We start from the raw sequence: 12,420 nt of genomic DNA on the forward strand, positions 1-12,420 counted from the left end.
CTCTTTCTTTCTTTCTTTCCTTCTTTCTTTCTTTCTTTCTTTCTTTCTTTCTTTCTTTCTTTCTTTCTTTCTTTCTTTCTTTCTTTCTTCTGGTACTGGAATAGAATTCAGGGCATTCCATGTGTTAAGCATCACTCTCCCACTGAGCTACACCCCCAGATCAGCTTTACTGTTTTTATAACCTCCACACCTCCAACTGCAGGAGCACCGCTGTGGTGAGGCAGCCACCTGTGCAAACAGTTCCAACCAACAGCCATTTTACTGATCAGTTTCAGGGCAGCAAGTGGATCCAGGCACATCTTTACTGAGTTTCTTCATGGTCAAGACTTGTACTTTGGTAACACTGGGTGGATACAGGAAACCACGCACTCGAGGTGAAAGACAGAAATTAAATGACAGCAGTGAAAGTGTGATCAGGTCATCAGGGAGGCAAAATCCTGTACTGATGCTTGAGTCTAGTGGGTGAGCACTGTAAACAGGGGTGAGAAGAGTTTCATTAGAACTCCATCTCCATCATCTGTCAGCTAATGTGGAATTGGGAAAGATCCTTACCCTCTTTGAGCCTATCCTCTGTGTGTGTGTGTGTGTGTGTGTGTGTGTGTGTGTGTGTGTGTGTGTGTGTGTGTGTGTGTGTGTGCACATGTGCTTTGGATCAGAATCAGAGCCTCACGCATGCTAGGCAATTACTCTGCCAACTAAGGTACATCCCCAGGCTTGTTTTGTTGCTTAGTTCTAACGACTAAAGGAGATAATCTATCTAAAGGATTTAGTATAGTGACAGATGTTAGCCAACCTGGTTAAATGCCAGGCTGTTTCTAAGGCTTGGTTTCTCCTCTTAGAAATCTCTGCTGAGAAAGAAAATTTCCATCCTTGCAGTTTGTCATTTCCTTGTCTACGGCCAGGGCACTAGATGGCAGGCTTGTTCCAGGTCCTCTGTAGCCTTATGAAACTTGAAAGAGTCTGGAGTTGGTGCAAAGTAGTTTCAGGTAACCGTCTATAGGGTAGACATGCCACGATGAGCGACTCGGGCCTCAGTGATGCCAGTCCCACACGATTGCATACATTAGCCATGTTCACCAAAATGATTCTTCAGGTTTTTGTTTTTTTTTAAACTTGAACACTGTGACCTGATATTTCTTGGAAATCATTGCTGAGTGGGTAGATGTGGTCTTTCTGTGCCGGGGACACTTACCTGTTGTTTCACTTCTGGAACCTAGTTTGGGGCAAAGCCATCTGTGCTGCTGCCTTGGAAAACCAACCAGAAAGGGCAGAGAAAACAGTTGAGGCCTTCTGGGGACTTTGCTTGTCTCTATGAGTCGTTTGATTTTTCTGGGCAGTAAACATTCTGGGACTTTTTGCAAAAGGTTTTTTTTTCAGGACTAGTATGTAAGATGAACCTTCACTCCTCAGAGGTGGTGAACAAAGGGCCTGGCCAGATGCCTCCCAACCCCAGCTCCCCTTCCTCTGCCTTCGGGAGCAGTGATTCACGCCACCAGTACCTGGTTCCCATGTTGGAAACCTGGATGTCCCTGTCTTCCAAATCTGGCTGAGTGTCCCCAAATGTCTTCAGAGCTTGTCACTCCTTTCAATCACTGATGGAGTGTTCAGCATCTTTCACTTTGACCCTGGCAATGGCTTCCATCTCCACAGGACTCCAGATCATCTTTCTAAATGTGGCATTAAATGAAGAAGAGCTGGGCTGGTGGCTTGTGGGGAAGAGGCAAGAGGATCTGGGGGCAGTGGGGATCCGTCCTAAGAAACAAAGCTGCCTTTGCCATTCGTGTGCAGTACAAGTGAGGAGGCACATGTAAGCAACTTGCACAAACCCCTCACTCATCAAGATGGCCTGAAATACTGAATACAGAAAGAGGCTTCAATGCCACCCCGCCTTCCCTTTCCCCCAGTAAGCCTGTACTTGGGAACAACTTCCTCCTCTAGGCAATATCCACAGACCTTTGCTCAGTGACTGGAGGAGTTTCCTTATGGAAAAAGTCATTACTTTCTATTTAATAAACAAAGAAACAGAGGCCCAGAGAGGTTAGGGAGCTTGCCAAATGACATTAGATGAAGCCTTAATGTTATCATAGGTAATCTGACTTCTCGGGCTCATGTTTAGCCATTTATACTAAAAACTAAGGCGGAATAACAAGGCCCTTGCATCTCAGCAAACCTTATGGCACTAGGAAAATCAGAAACAAATAGTTGATATAAAATATGATACTTAATTAGCATGACAAATACTCTGGAGCCCTTAGGAAGAAGCTGCCCAGTTGTTTTCCTGACCTCTGCATACCTCAGTCTGACTTTTGTACTTCATCAGTGGTCTTCAATCACCAGCTATAATATTTCCTTTAAAATATTAGAAAATACTATACGATTGGAGAATGGATCGTTCCCACATAGCTTTCTCACCATGCTCCAGATTGTGCCTCGACACAGAACAGGACACTTCAACCTGCTACTAGAATCACAAGCAGACCCTCAGGACCCTGAGTCCCTACTGGCATAGCCAAGGTCGCCCTCCTCTCACTGGTTTGTAGTAGAAAGCTGGACAAATCACAAAACAACTGTCACGGAATCATCTTTCAGCTCTTTTTTTTTCTCTCTTGAAAAACAACTGTCTATTCTATGTGTTTTACCTTCATTTCCATGGGAGCACTATGTGGGGATGACTCTGAAACCACTCCCTCCCTTCTTCTTTCCTCCCTTTTTCCTCTCCTCTCACTGTCAACATGTTGTCGTTTGAATCTAAAATGTCCCCCACAGGTTCATGTCTTGAACACTCCAACTGCAGCTTGGGGTGCAATTTTGAAGGCTGTGAAGCCTTTAGGAGGCAGGGCCTGCCTGGTGGGAATAGAACACTAGGATCTTTGAAGGCTATCTCCACTCCTGATTCAGCCTATGCTCTCTCCTTCTTGGTCTGCCACAGTAGAGAAGCCTCCACCACACACTTCTGCCGCCTTGACTTCCTGTGTATGCTGGCTAAAATCTCTCTGACAACCAGGACTCGAATCCTTCTTCCTTTACATGGTTTCTGACAGGTGTTTAGTCACAACAATAAAAAAAAAAAAAAAGGTAACAAATGCACATGTATTGAGCATCTATTTCTGCTGAGCACAGTCCGGGAAGCAGGGATACTAAGAACATAAGACATAAACCTTTTTCCTCTAGAGAGTCAACATTCCCACTTGGTCAGGGAACAAGGACATTAGGGCCCGAGGTGTCGATCATGATTCCAGCTCCAGAAAGATAGTGCTAGCTGCGTGACCTTGGCCAGTTCCCCATTCTCTCTGAGACTCTTGAGTTTCTCCACAGGGAAACACTAGCATCTGCCTTGTGAGATTGCTGTGCAATGAGAGGAATATGTGGAATTCACTTAGAAGAGTGCCTGGCATGTGAAAATACTGCAGGTGGGCTGGAGAGATGGCTCAGTCGTTAAGAGCACTGACCACTCTTGCAGAGGACCTGGGTTCGATTCCCAGCACCCACATGGCAGCTAACAGCCATCTGTGACTCCAGTTCCAGGGGATCTGATGCCTTCTTCTGTGTGACATGGTGGGTACACTTGCATACATGCAGGCAATACACTCATACACATAAAATAAAAATAATAAATAAATATATATATATAAAAAAGAAAATACTGCAAGTGATTACAGGTTGAGGGTATCTCTTACTGAAATGTTTTGGGTCAGAAGTGTTTCAGATTTTTCTACTCTGTTTTTTATTTTATTTTTGAATTTGGAATAGCTGCATATATAAAATGAGGTATCCTGAGCATGAGAGGGACCCAAATCTAACCCAAAATTTATTTGTGTCTCCTAAATAACTTATACCTTACACACACATTGAAAGTAAAATTAAAATTACATGCCAGGCGTGGTGGCGCACACCTTTAATCCCAGCACTCAGGAGGAAGAGTCAGGTGGATCTCTGTGAGTTCAAGGCCAGCTTGGTCCACATAGTGAGTTCCAGGTCAACTGGGGCTACAGGGAAACCCTGTCTCAAAAAGACCAAAAAAAAAAAAAAAGAAAGAAAAAAAGAAAGTAAAATTACACAATATTATCAGTTCTTCTGTATCTGGACTGAAGTTTTCACGTGAGGATGGCTGGGGAATTTTCCGCCCAGGACATCACGTGTGGATTCCAGAGAATTTCTAATTTCAGGTTCTCAGATTGTGTGACACCTGCTCTATTATTGTTTGCACAGAGTAGCTTCGTTTCTGGAAACTGTGCTCTGGTCACTCACATCCCCAAGGTAAATCACGCCTGGCTCAGATGGCCTCCCAATCAGTGAAGTCAGCAGCCCTCACTACAGCTGTTTTAATTTGAATGAAAACTGTCATTTCTGTCCTAGTTGATGAAGTCATGAGGAAATCACGGCATTTGACTATTAAGGCAGTTTCTCAGCATGACATCTTTTGTGTCAAGAGACAAAACAATGATTAAAATCTAGCAGTGAGGAGAGGCCAAAAAGCTCAATTACAGAAGGAAAATGCCACTTTGTGGCCTGGACTGACTTCTCTACCCAGAGAGCCAAAAAGTGGGTAAGTCACGAGCTAAATCCTGTAAGACTACTGACTAGTCAGTCCACAGAGAACAGTGTAGCAGTGTTCAGCACTCCAGCTCTTAGCCTAGATCTCCACCAAGTTTCACCAACTGCAGGGTGCAGAATGTGAACACACATGTATGTGCAAGAATGTGTGCATATGTGTGTTTGTTCATGCACATACATGCATGTATTTACATGTATGGACAATCTGTGTATGCACATAAATGTATGCACACATGCATGCATGCAAATGTATGGGAATGTATGTCTAAGGATGGTGTACGTGTATGTGCATTTGTGTGTGTGCATGTGAGTGTAGTTGTATAAACATTCATGTGATTTTGTGTGTGCATGTGTGTATGTGTATGCATGCATGTATACAAGTATATGTGAATGTAAATGTGATTGTGTGTTCCTGAGTGTGTGTGTGTGCATGTACATCTGCCTCTGTGTATGTGCCTGTGTGGGCAAGTGTATATGCATAGATCTGTGTGCAACTGTGTGCAAGTGTGTCTGTGTACATATGTGCATAATTTTGTGTTTCTGAGTGCATGTATACATGTGTGTCTGTTCTTCTGTGTGCAGTGTATATAGGCATGTATGTATCCATATACATGTATATATACTGCCTATGTGTGTGCTTGTGCATCTGTGTGCAAGTGTGGGTTTGTGAATGCACTCACACATGTTCATGGTATGTGTGTGTGTATGTGTGTTGATGTGTGTTAGTGTTGGGTGGAAAGGGAGCAGTATTGTCCACGAGCAAGCAAATACCTAGACTTACTACTGTTAAACTGGTATTTCTATTTTTATTGGTCAGATTTTTAAAAACATACTGTTGGGAATAACCGTCCCTGTCGTGTGGACTTCGCTTTCTCGTTATACAGTTAAGCAATTGTGTGTCTGAAGCACGTCAACAAAGAGGAGCTGTAGGTGTACTGCCTCAGCAGTGCTGCCCATATGGTCATCTGCATGACTTTTTAACAGAACACCCCTTCCAACTCCATGAGTGAGAATTTCAGGGTCCTGCCTGACATTGCTTCATGACACATACTAGCAGGTGTCTCAACAGTGGTGTGCCACAAATATGTGGACCATTATGACCCACAGCCCCCAGAACTCCAGTTCCAGGGGAATCAGACGCCCTCTTCTGACATTGATGGGCATTGCCTGACATGGGTGCACTCTCATGCATGCAGGCAATACACTCACAACACATAAAGTAAAAACAACAACAAAAAGAAGCAAACGTGTGGACCAGAAGATTGTGGTCCATACCTTCAGGCTCTGATGCAAGTTTTTACACAGCAGGAGCTGTTTCTCAAGTCATGCTGTTGCTCAGGGAGTGGTAGGGCTCAAGCAACTCACCTGACTCAAACCTGAAATAGACATTAAGGGAGCCAGGCAGGTAAGGACACGCTTCAGTCCCAGTGGCAGCACTTACTGTGTGTCTCAGTTACGTTTCTTAACTTTTCTGAGTCTACATTTTGTTGTCACCTTTGTTTTGTTTTGTTTTGTTTGTTTTTTGAGACAGGGTTTCATGTAGCTCAGGCTGGCTTCAAATTCTATGTAGTTGAGGTTGGCCTTGAATTTTTGATCTTCCTGCCTCCCACCCCCACCTCCACATCTACACTCCAGGAACATGTGGACTTTATTTGGGAAAAGAGTCTTTGTATATATGATTAAGACTCTCAGAATGAGCTGTGTGTGATGAGTTTCAGTCCACCCTGGTCTACATAGAAAGTTCCAGGCCAGCTGGGACAAAACAAAACAAACCAAAACCCCTAAAAGACTAACCTCCCACCTTGGAGTAAGCTCCCAGCTATGATGAACAAACTGGTTCTGTTTTCCTTTGAACATTGTGCACAACACAAGCTAGCACTAGTGAATTTAAGATGCAAAAGAAAATGCCCAGAATGTCTGTGTCCAGACCTACCCATGTCATTCCACTAGGATTCTTTCTCTATCTTTAAAATAATAAGATAAAAAAAAAAAACAAGTGCAAGGGACTGGAGAGATGGCTCAGTGCATAAGAGTTCTGGCTGCCTTTGCAGAGGATTTGGGTTGGTTTCCAGCATCCACACAGAAACTAACACCAATTCTAGGGAATCTGATCCCTTGTTCTTGCCTCTATGGGCATTGCACACATGTGGTTCACTTACATACATGCAGGTGAAACACTCATACACATAAAATAATAATAAATAAAAATTTTAAAAATCATGTGCAGCATACTCTACGAGACAAAAGGAGGTAGTGTGTGACATTGCTGGGAAAACGAGGGGCCTTGTAGGGATTAATTCATGGATTCCTTCTGCAGGAGTCCCAAGGTCATAGTGGCCATGTTTATGGCTTTATTCTCTCGGCAAACACGAAACCAGGCATTGCACTGATCTGGGAAATATGACTCACATTCAGGAAGCTCATATATTAGTCCAAGGGGACATGGGAAACAAGTGTGCCCTGTGCACAAGTTTCCTCTTGAATCCTAGCATAATAGCATCCAAATACTGTTTGGGCTTAAGAAATAGTACAACCAATCCACTTGCTAAAACATTTGCATTTCCCGTCTCTATTTGTTTCTGAAAATTCCACTCTTGAGAAACCTACTTTTAGGCTGGGCGTGGTGGTGCACAACTGTAATCCTAGCACTCAGGAGGCTGATTCAGGAAGATCGAGAGTTCTAAGCCAGCCTTAGCTACCTAGTGAGACCATGTCTTAACCTGCCCCCACCCAAAATAAAACAAAAAAGCATTATTGATGAGTGCATTACTTATTTTTCCCTGTTTCTGTGAACAAATTCTCTAATAAGAAGCAATGTAAAGGAAGAAGTTTATATTCTGGCTCACAGTTACAATTCATCATGGTGAGGCAGGCTTGGTGGCAGGAGCTTGAGGCACTTGGTCACATTGTGTCTGCAGTCAGGAAGCAGAGAGTGATGGACACTGATGCTCAGCTCACTGTCCCCTTTTTATGAAGCAATCCAGGACTCGGCCCATGGAAAGGGCTGCCATTCAGGGTGGTTCTTCCTACCTAATGCCCTAACAAGCATTCCCAGAAGTCTGTCTCCAAAGTGAGTTGCTCTAAATCTTCTTAAGCTGACAATTAAGACCAGCCATCACAACGAGCAATTGAAAAAAGAAAACTGCGAGACTCCACAGAATAACTAATCCACTCACTTTTATATAAAAGCTAGAGGACACCCCCATATTATCTCTAGTGACCTCTGGGGAAGGGTTAGGATGGTGTTGGGAAAGTTGGAGGTGTATAGAAAGTCTTCTATATACCTATATCATCTGCATTTTTAAGCAGACACACATTGCTTTTCACATGTAAAAAAGACCAATAATAATATTTTTATAAATTAAAAAATATTTTATTTATTTTTATTTTATGTGTATGAGTGTGTTACCTGCATGTATGTAAGTGCACCCATGTGGCGCAGTGCTCCTGAAGGCCAGAAGAGGGTGTTGGATCCCCTGGAAATGTAGTTACAGATGGTTGTTAGCAGCCATGTGGGTCCTCAGAACTGAATCTGGGTCCTCTGCAAGAGCAGCCAGCGCTCTTAACTGCTGACCCATGTCTGCAGCCCCTATAAATTTTTTATATGCATGAGTCCTATGACAGCATGTATGTAAGTGCACCCATGCCATGCAGTGCCCTCAGAGGCCAGAAGAGGGTGTCAGATCCCCTGGAACTGGAATTACAGATGATTGTTAGCAGCCATGTGGGTGCTGGGATTCAAACCCTGTTCTGCGAGAGCAACCAATACTCTTAACCACTGAGCCATCTCTCCAGTCCACAATAAGAATATTTTTTAATAACCCTATTCCATTATTCTCCCTTGGCAAAGTCAAACACTATTGTGTGCACTGATGTTGGGGATAGTTGCCTCCCTTTTTAAAAAATTACAGAGAAAAACCCATCTTTGCCAGGCTTTGTACTCATAAAATGGTCACTTGACCAGAAGTGTCTTAATGCCCTCTTCTTTAAAATGGATTCCAGTTAGCTCAGCAGCCCTTGGGCTCCTAAGTGGCTGGTGAGTCAGGAGGAGGGGTTAGCTGCAAAAGCAGTGTCTGCAGAGAGACACACCCGTACCGGGCAGGCTGGGCTGTACAGGGTTCAAGGGCTTTTTCACACATCCTGTAGCATGACCCTCCTGTGACCCTTCAGAGGTCAGGGCAGTGCTACAGGTGAAGGAAAAAGGATTCTGGAAAGTGGAATGGCAAGCCGAAGAGGCAGAAGCTAGTCAGCAGCAGGGCTTAGCGTTACTCAGATGCCCATCACCGAACAACAGCAGAAAAGGCGATAGCTAACAGCAAACTCATGCTGCACAGCACGAGCGTGGGGGCAGGGAAGCAGAGTGACAGGTAGCTTTCCAACCACCTTCCCATCTGCTCGCCTCTGTCCTTCCCACTGGGAAGAGGAACGGAGAGAACTCTGCCAGAAAAAGAAACAGATAATCGCAGTTCAGATGCCAAGTTTCATGGAAATTTAAATCTTGCTGCAGATTTGAAGCAGTATGCAAGAAATTTATTAATCAGACCCATTTTGTGCAAATATTGAAGAAACAAGAAGCTTCTTAAATTATGAATTAGGACTGGAGATGTATCTCAGTCTTGTCTACCATGCACAAAGCCCTTGATTTGATCCCCAGCACCGAAAACAAAACACTTCCCCCTCAAAAAAAAAAAAAGAAATTCACAATTATAAATCAAGAGTTGCTCATATTCATCCCTGGCAGAGAATTGCACACTTTCGCCACATGGGGGCACCTGCCACCATCAGGTCTTGATGGGAGCTTTGTGGTAGATCAGCTGTTCAGGGATTACGCCTCACCCCATATCCACTCTATATTGCTTGATAAAGGCACAGAGGAGGGCACACTCCCCATAGAAGAGAGAAAGACGGAGCGTTTCCTAGGTGGTGTGGGACGTGTAGTAACTTATCAATAAGATCTTTCAATTTTGGAAATGTTTTAGTGTGGAAAATTTTCAATATATCCAAAAGTGCAGAAAATAACTTAATGAATTCTCTTGTGTTTGCTGTTGAACTTGAACAAACACCAGCTCATGGCCAGTGACATTTCTTCATAACGTTCCACTTCCTTCCTCCCTCTTCTCGTTATTTCAAAGTCTATCTCAGAAGTAAATGCATAAATGTGAAAACTGTAGTATGTTTAAGACAGTCCAGGAAAAAAAAATAACTACCAAGCTCTCTTGCCACCTTTTAAATACCTGAGTGGATGGGGTGGGCAGAGTAGTGTGGAAGAACACGTTTTAGATTACTATAATCAGCAAAATTAAGGAGGAAGAAGAAGGAATGCCAGGTACTATGTGTCATGCATTATTATTTTGCCCTTCTGGAAAATGCAGGTACCATCATTCCATCTTAAAGATGATCCTTGGAGAGGCTGAGTGCTGTGTCTGTGTCAAAGCTGGGATGGGAACTCAGTATCATGTCATTTCAAGGATATGCTCTCTACCTTGTAATAGGGTGACGCCTGCAATGTAGAACTAATGCCATCCAGCCATGGCTAGAGGCTACTAATGAGACCTTCCTCTGCTGCTAGCTCTTGTCTTTCTTTGTCCCAGGTACTCATCTAACTTCACAGGGCACTAGGGCCAAGTCCTGCAGGTTACTCCAACCCCAGAAGGAGGAAAAGTTTCCATGTCCAGGATACCAAGGGAGAATTAAGTTCCTTCTTTAAAAGGTCATTTTTTCCCCCATTGCAAGACCTTAGGAAATGATAGCCAGGATTCTTGAAGAACTTGCAAATTTATAGCAGGAGCTTGGTATAGGTGATAGGCACTATAATCCCAGCACTCAGGACAAAGAAGCAGAATTTCAAGTTTGATGCCAACTTGGTTACATAGTGAGACTTTGTTCGTTTTTTTAAAGACACACAGTTGTCAGGATAAGCTATTTGTAGAAAAAAAAACTAAGAGATTTTATTTATTTTACCTTATGTATATGCTTTGCCTGCATGTATGGAAGTGCACTTGTGCATGCAATGCTTGCAGAGGCCAGAAGGCGGCATCAGATCCCCTGGAACTGGAATTATAGATGGTTGTGACTGCCATGTGGGTGCTGGAAACTGAAGCCTGGTCCTCTACAAGAGCACCCAGTGCTCTTAACCACTGAGCCATGTCTCTAGCCCCTTTAAATGCAGTTTTAAACGGATGATGTTGGGTTTGAATGTGACAGTAAGGGAGTAAACAAACCCCAGTGACTTTGGAGGAAGAGGCCCACACTGTGAGAGGAAGAAATTGGCCAGCCATGGAAACTTAGAAAATGACAAACCTCAGGGGCTGGCCCAGTGTGTCTACTCAGTGTCCAGATGAGAAGGACACTTGGCCAGCAGACCTGAACAACAAGATCTCCTTGCAAGGCATTTCTGTAGTGGATAAAAACTCCATGGGTAGCTGAGCTCAGGACATGTCTCATTCAACTCCCGCTCACTAAGTCTCCTCTGGATGATTCAGTTTCCTGGGAATTGGTTTTTCAACAGGTAAGGAATAAGTTGTTCTGGCTTGTGTGAGCTTTTGGTACTTTTTTTAAAAAAAGAGATTTATTTATTTTTCATTCTATGTATATGAGTGTTTGTTTGCATGGTATGTGTGCCATGTGCGTGTCTGGTGCCCAAGGAGGACAGAAGAGGGCGTCAGATTCTCTGGAGTTACTGATGAGTTACTCCCCCTGGAGTTACTTGTGTGCCACCATGTGTGTGTTGGGAATGGAATGCAAGTTGTCTGCAAGAGCAGCCAGTTGTCTTAACTGCTTAGACATCTCTCCAGCCCCAACTTCTAGTACAGTTGAAAGCTGATTTTCTCATCCCAAATGAACCATTTGGCTTTCTGTTTGTAACTCACTCTCAGGGAGGATCAGTCTGGTCTTTCTCAGAGGACATGCTTCTTCTCCCTGCCAACTGCATCTCTTTTGTCACCTGATAAATGCACAGCCTGTAGCTCCCATGTGCTCCGTTAGCCTGGCTGCCTGCAGAAAAGGATTCAGAAGAGAGGACCAACAAAGTCAGGTGAGCATGGAGAGCGAGAGCAGGACCCCAAGGTTCTAAGGTCTCAGGGGAGGGGTGGTCTCTGGTCCCAATGTCCATGGGCCACAACACAGGGACCTGAAAGCCTTCATGCTCCAAAGGAAACAGTTGGGGTCCCTCTAACCCCAAACAAGTTAGTCCAATTCAGCTACAGAGTTGCCTTCTTCTCACTGTCAGGAGACCAGAGGTTCTCAGCAGCAGAGCTATGCCGTGGCACTCTTTCCACCACATTTTTTTTTATGACACTTACTACCTACAGCATCAAATCCCTGTGATAGAAAAACCAAAAAGATGATTATTCTATTATCTCAGACAGCTAAACTTTGTACAACTGCAAGGTGCATTACTATTAAAAATGCAAAAACAAAAACAAAAGAACCAAAAACCCCCAAATTGCCAAACTAGCTGGGCTTGATGGCACATATCTTTCTTTCTTTCTTTTTTTTTTTAAAGATTTATTTATTTTATTTATGCGTATGAGTGTTTTGGCAGCATGTATGTATGTGCACCACATATGTGCTTGATGTCCTTGGAGTCCAGAAGAGGGTGTCAGATACCCTGGAACTGGAGTTATAGACAATTGTAAGTCCCATGTGAATGCTGGGAACTCAGCCTGGGCCCTCTGCAAGAGCAGCAAGTGCTCTTAACCACTGAGCCATCTCTTCAGCCCCCAAAGCACGCATCTTTAATCTCAGAACTTAGGAAGTAGAGACAGGAGGATCAGATGTTCAAGTTATCCTGTAGTCACTATTAGCCAAGAGTTTGAGATTAGCCTGTGCTCCATGAGATGCTCTCTCAAAAATAAAGAAATCTAC

The 12,420-nt window shown here is 43.7% G+C and overlaps 1 pseudogene; it reads left to right on the plus strand.

The window, feature by feature from the left end:
- Nucleotides 1–12,420, plus strand: part of LOC115072315 — a 44,827-nt pseudogene that overhangs the window by 22,316 nt on the left and 10,091 nt on the right.

This window comes from Nannospalax galili, unplaced genomic scaffold (genome assembly GCF_000622305.1).
Source record: "Nannospalax galili isolate Female #2095 unplaced genomic scaffold, S.galili_v1.0 scaffold441, whole genome shotgun sequence".
Classification (NCBI taxonomy): domain Eukaryota; kingdom Metazoa; phylum Chordata; class Mammalia; order Rodentia; family Spalacidae; genus Nannospalax; species Nannospalax galili.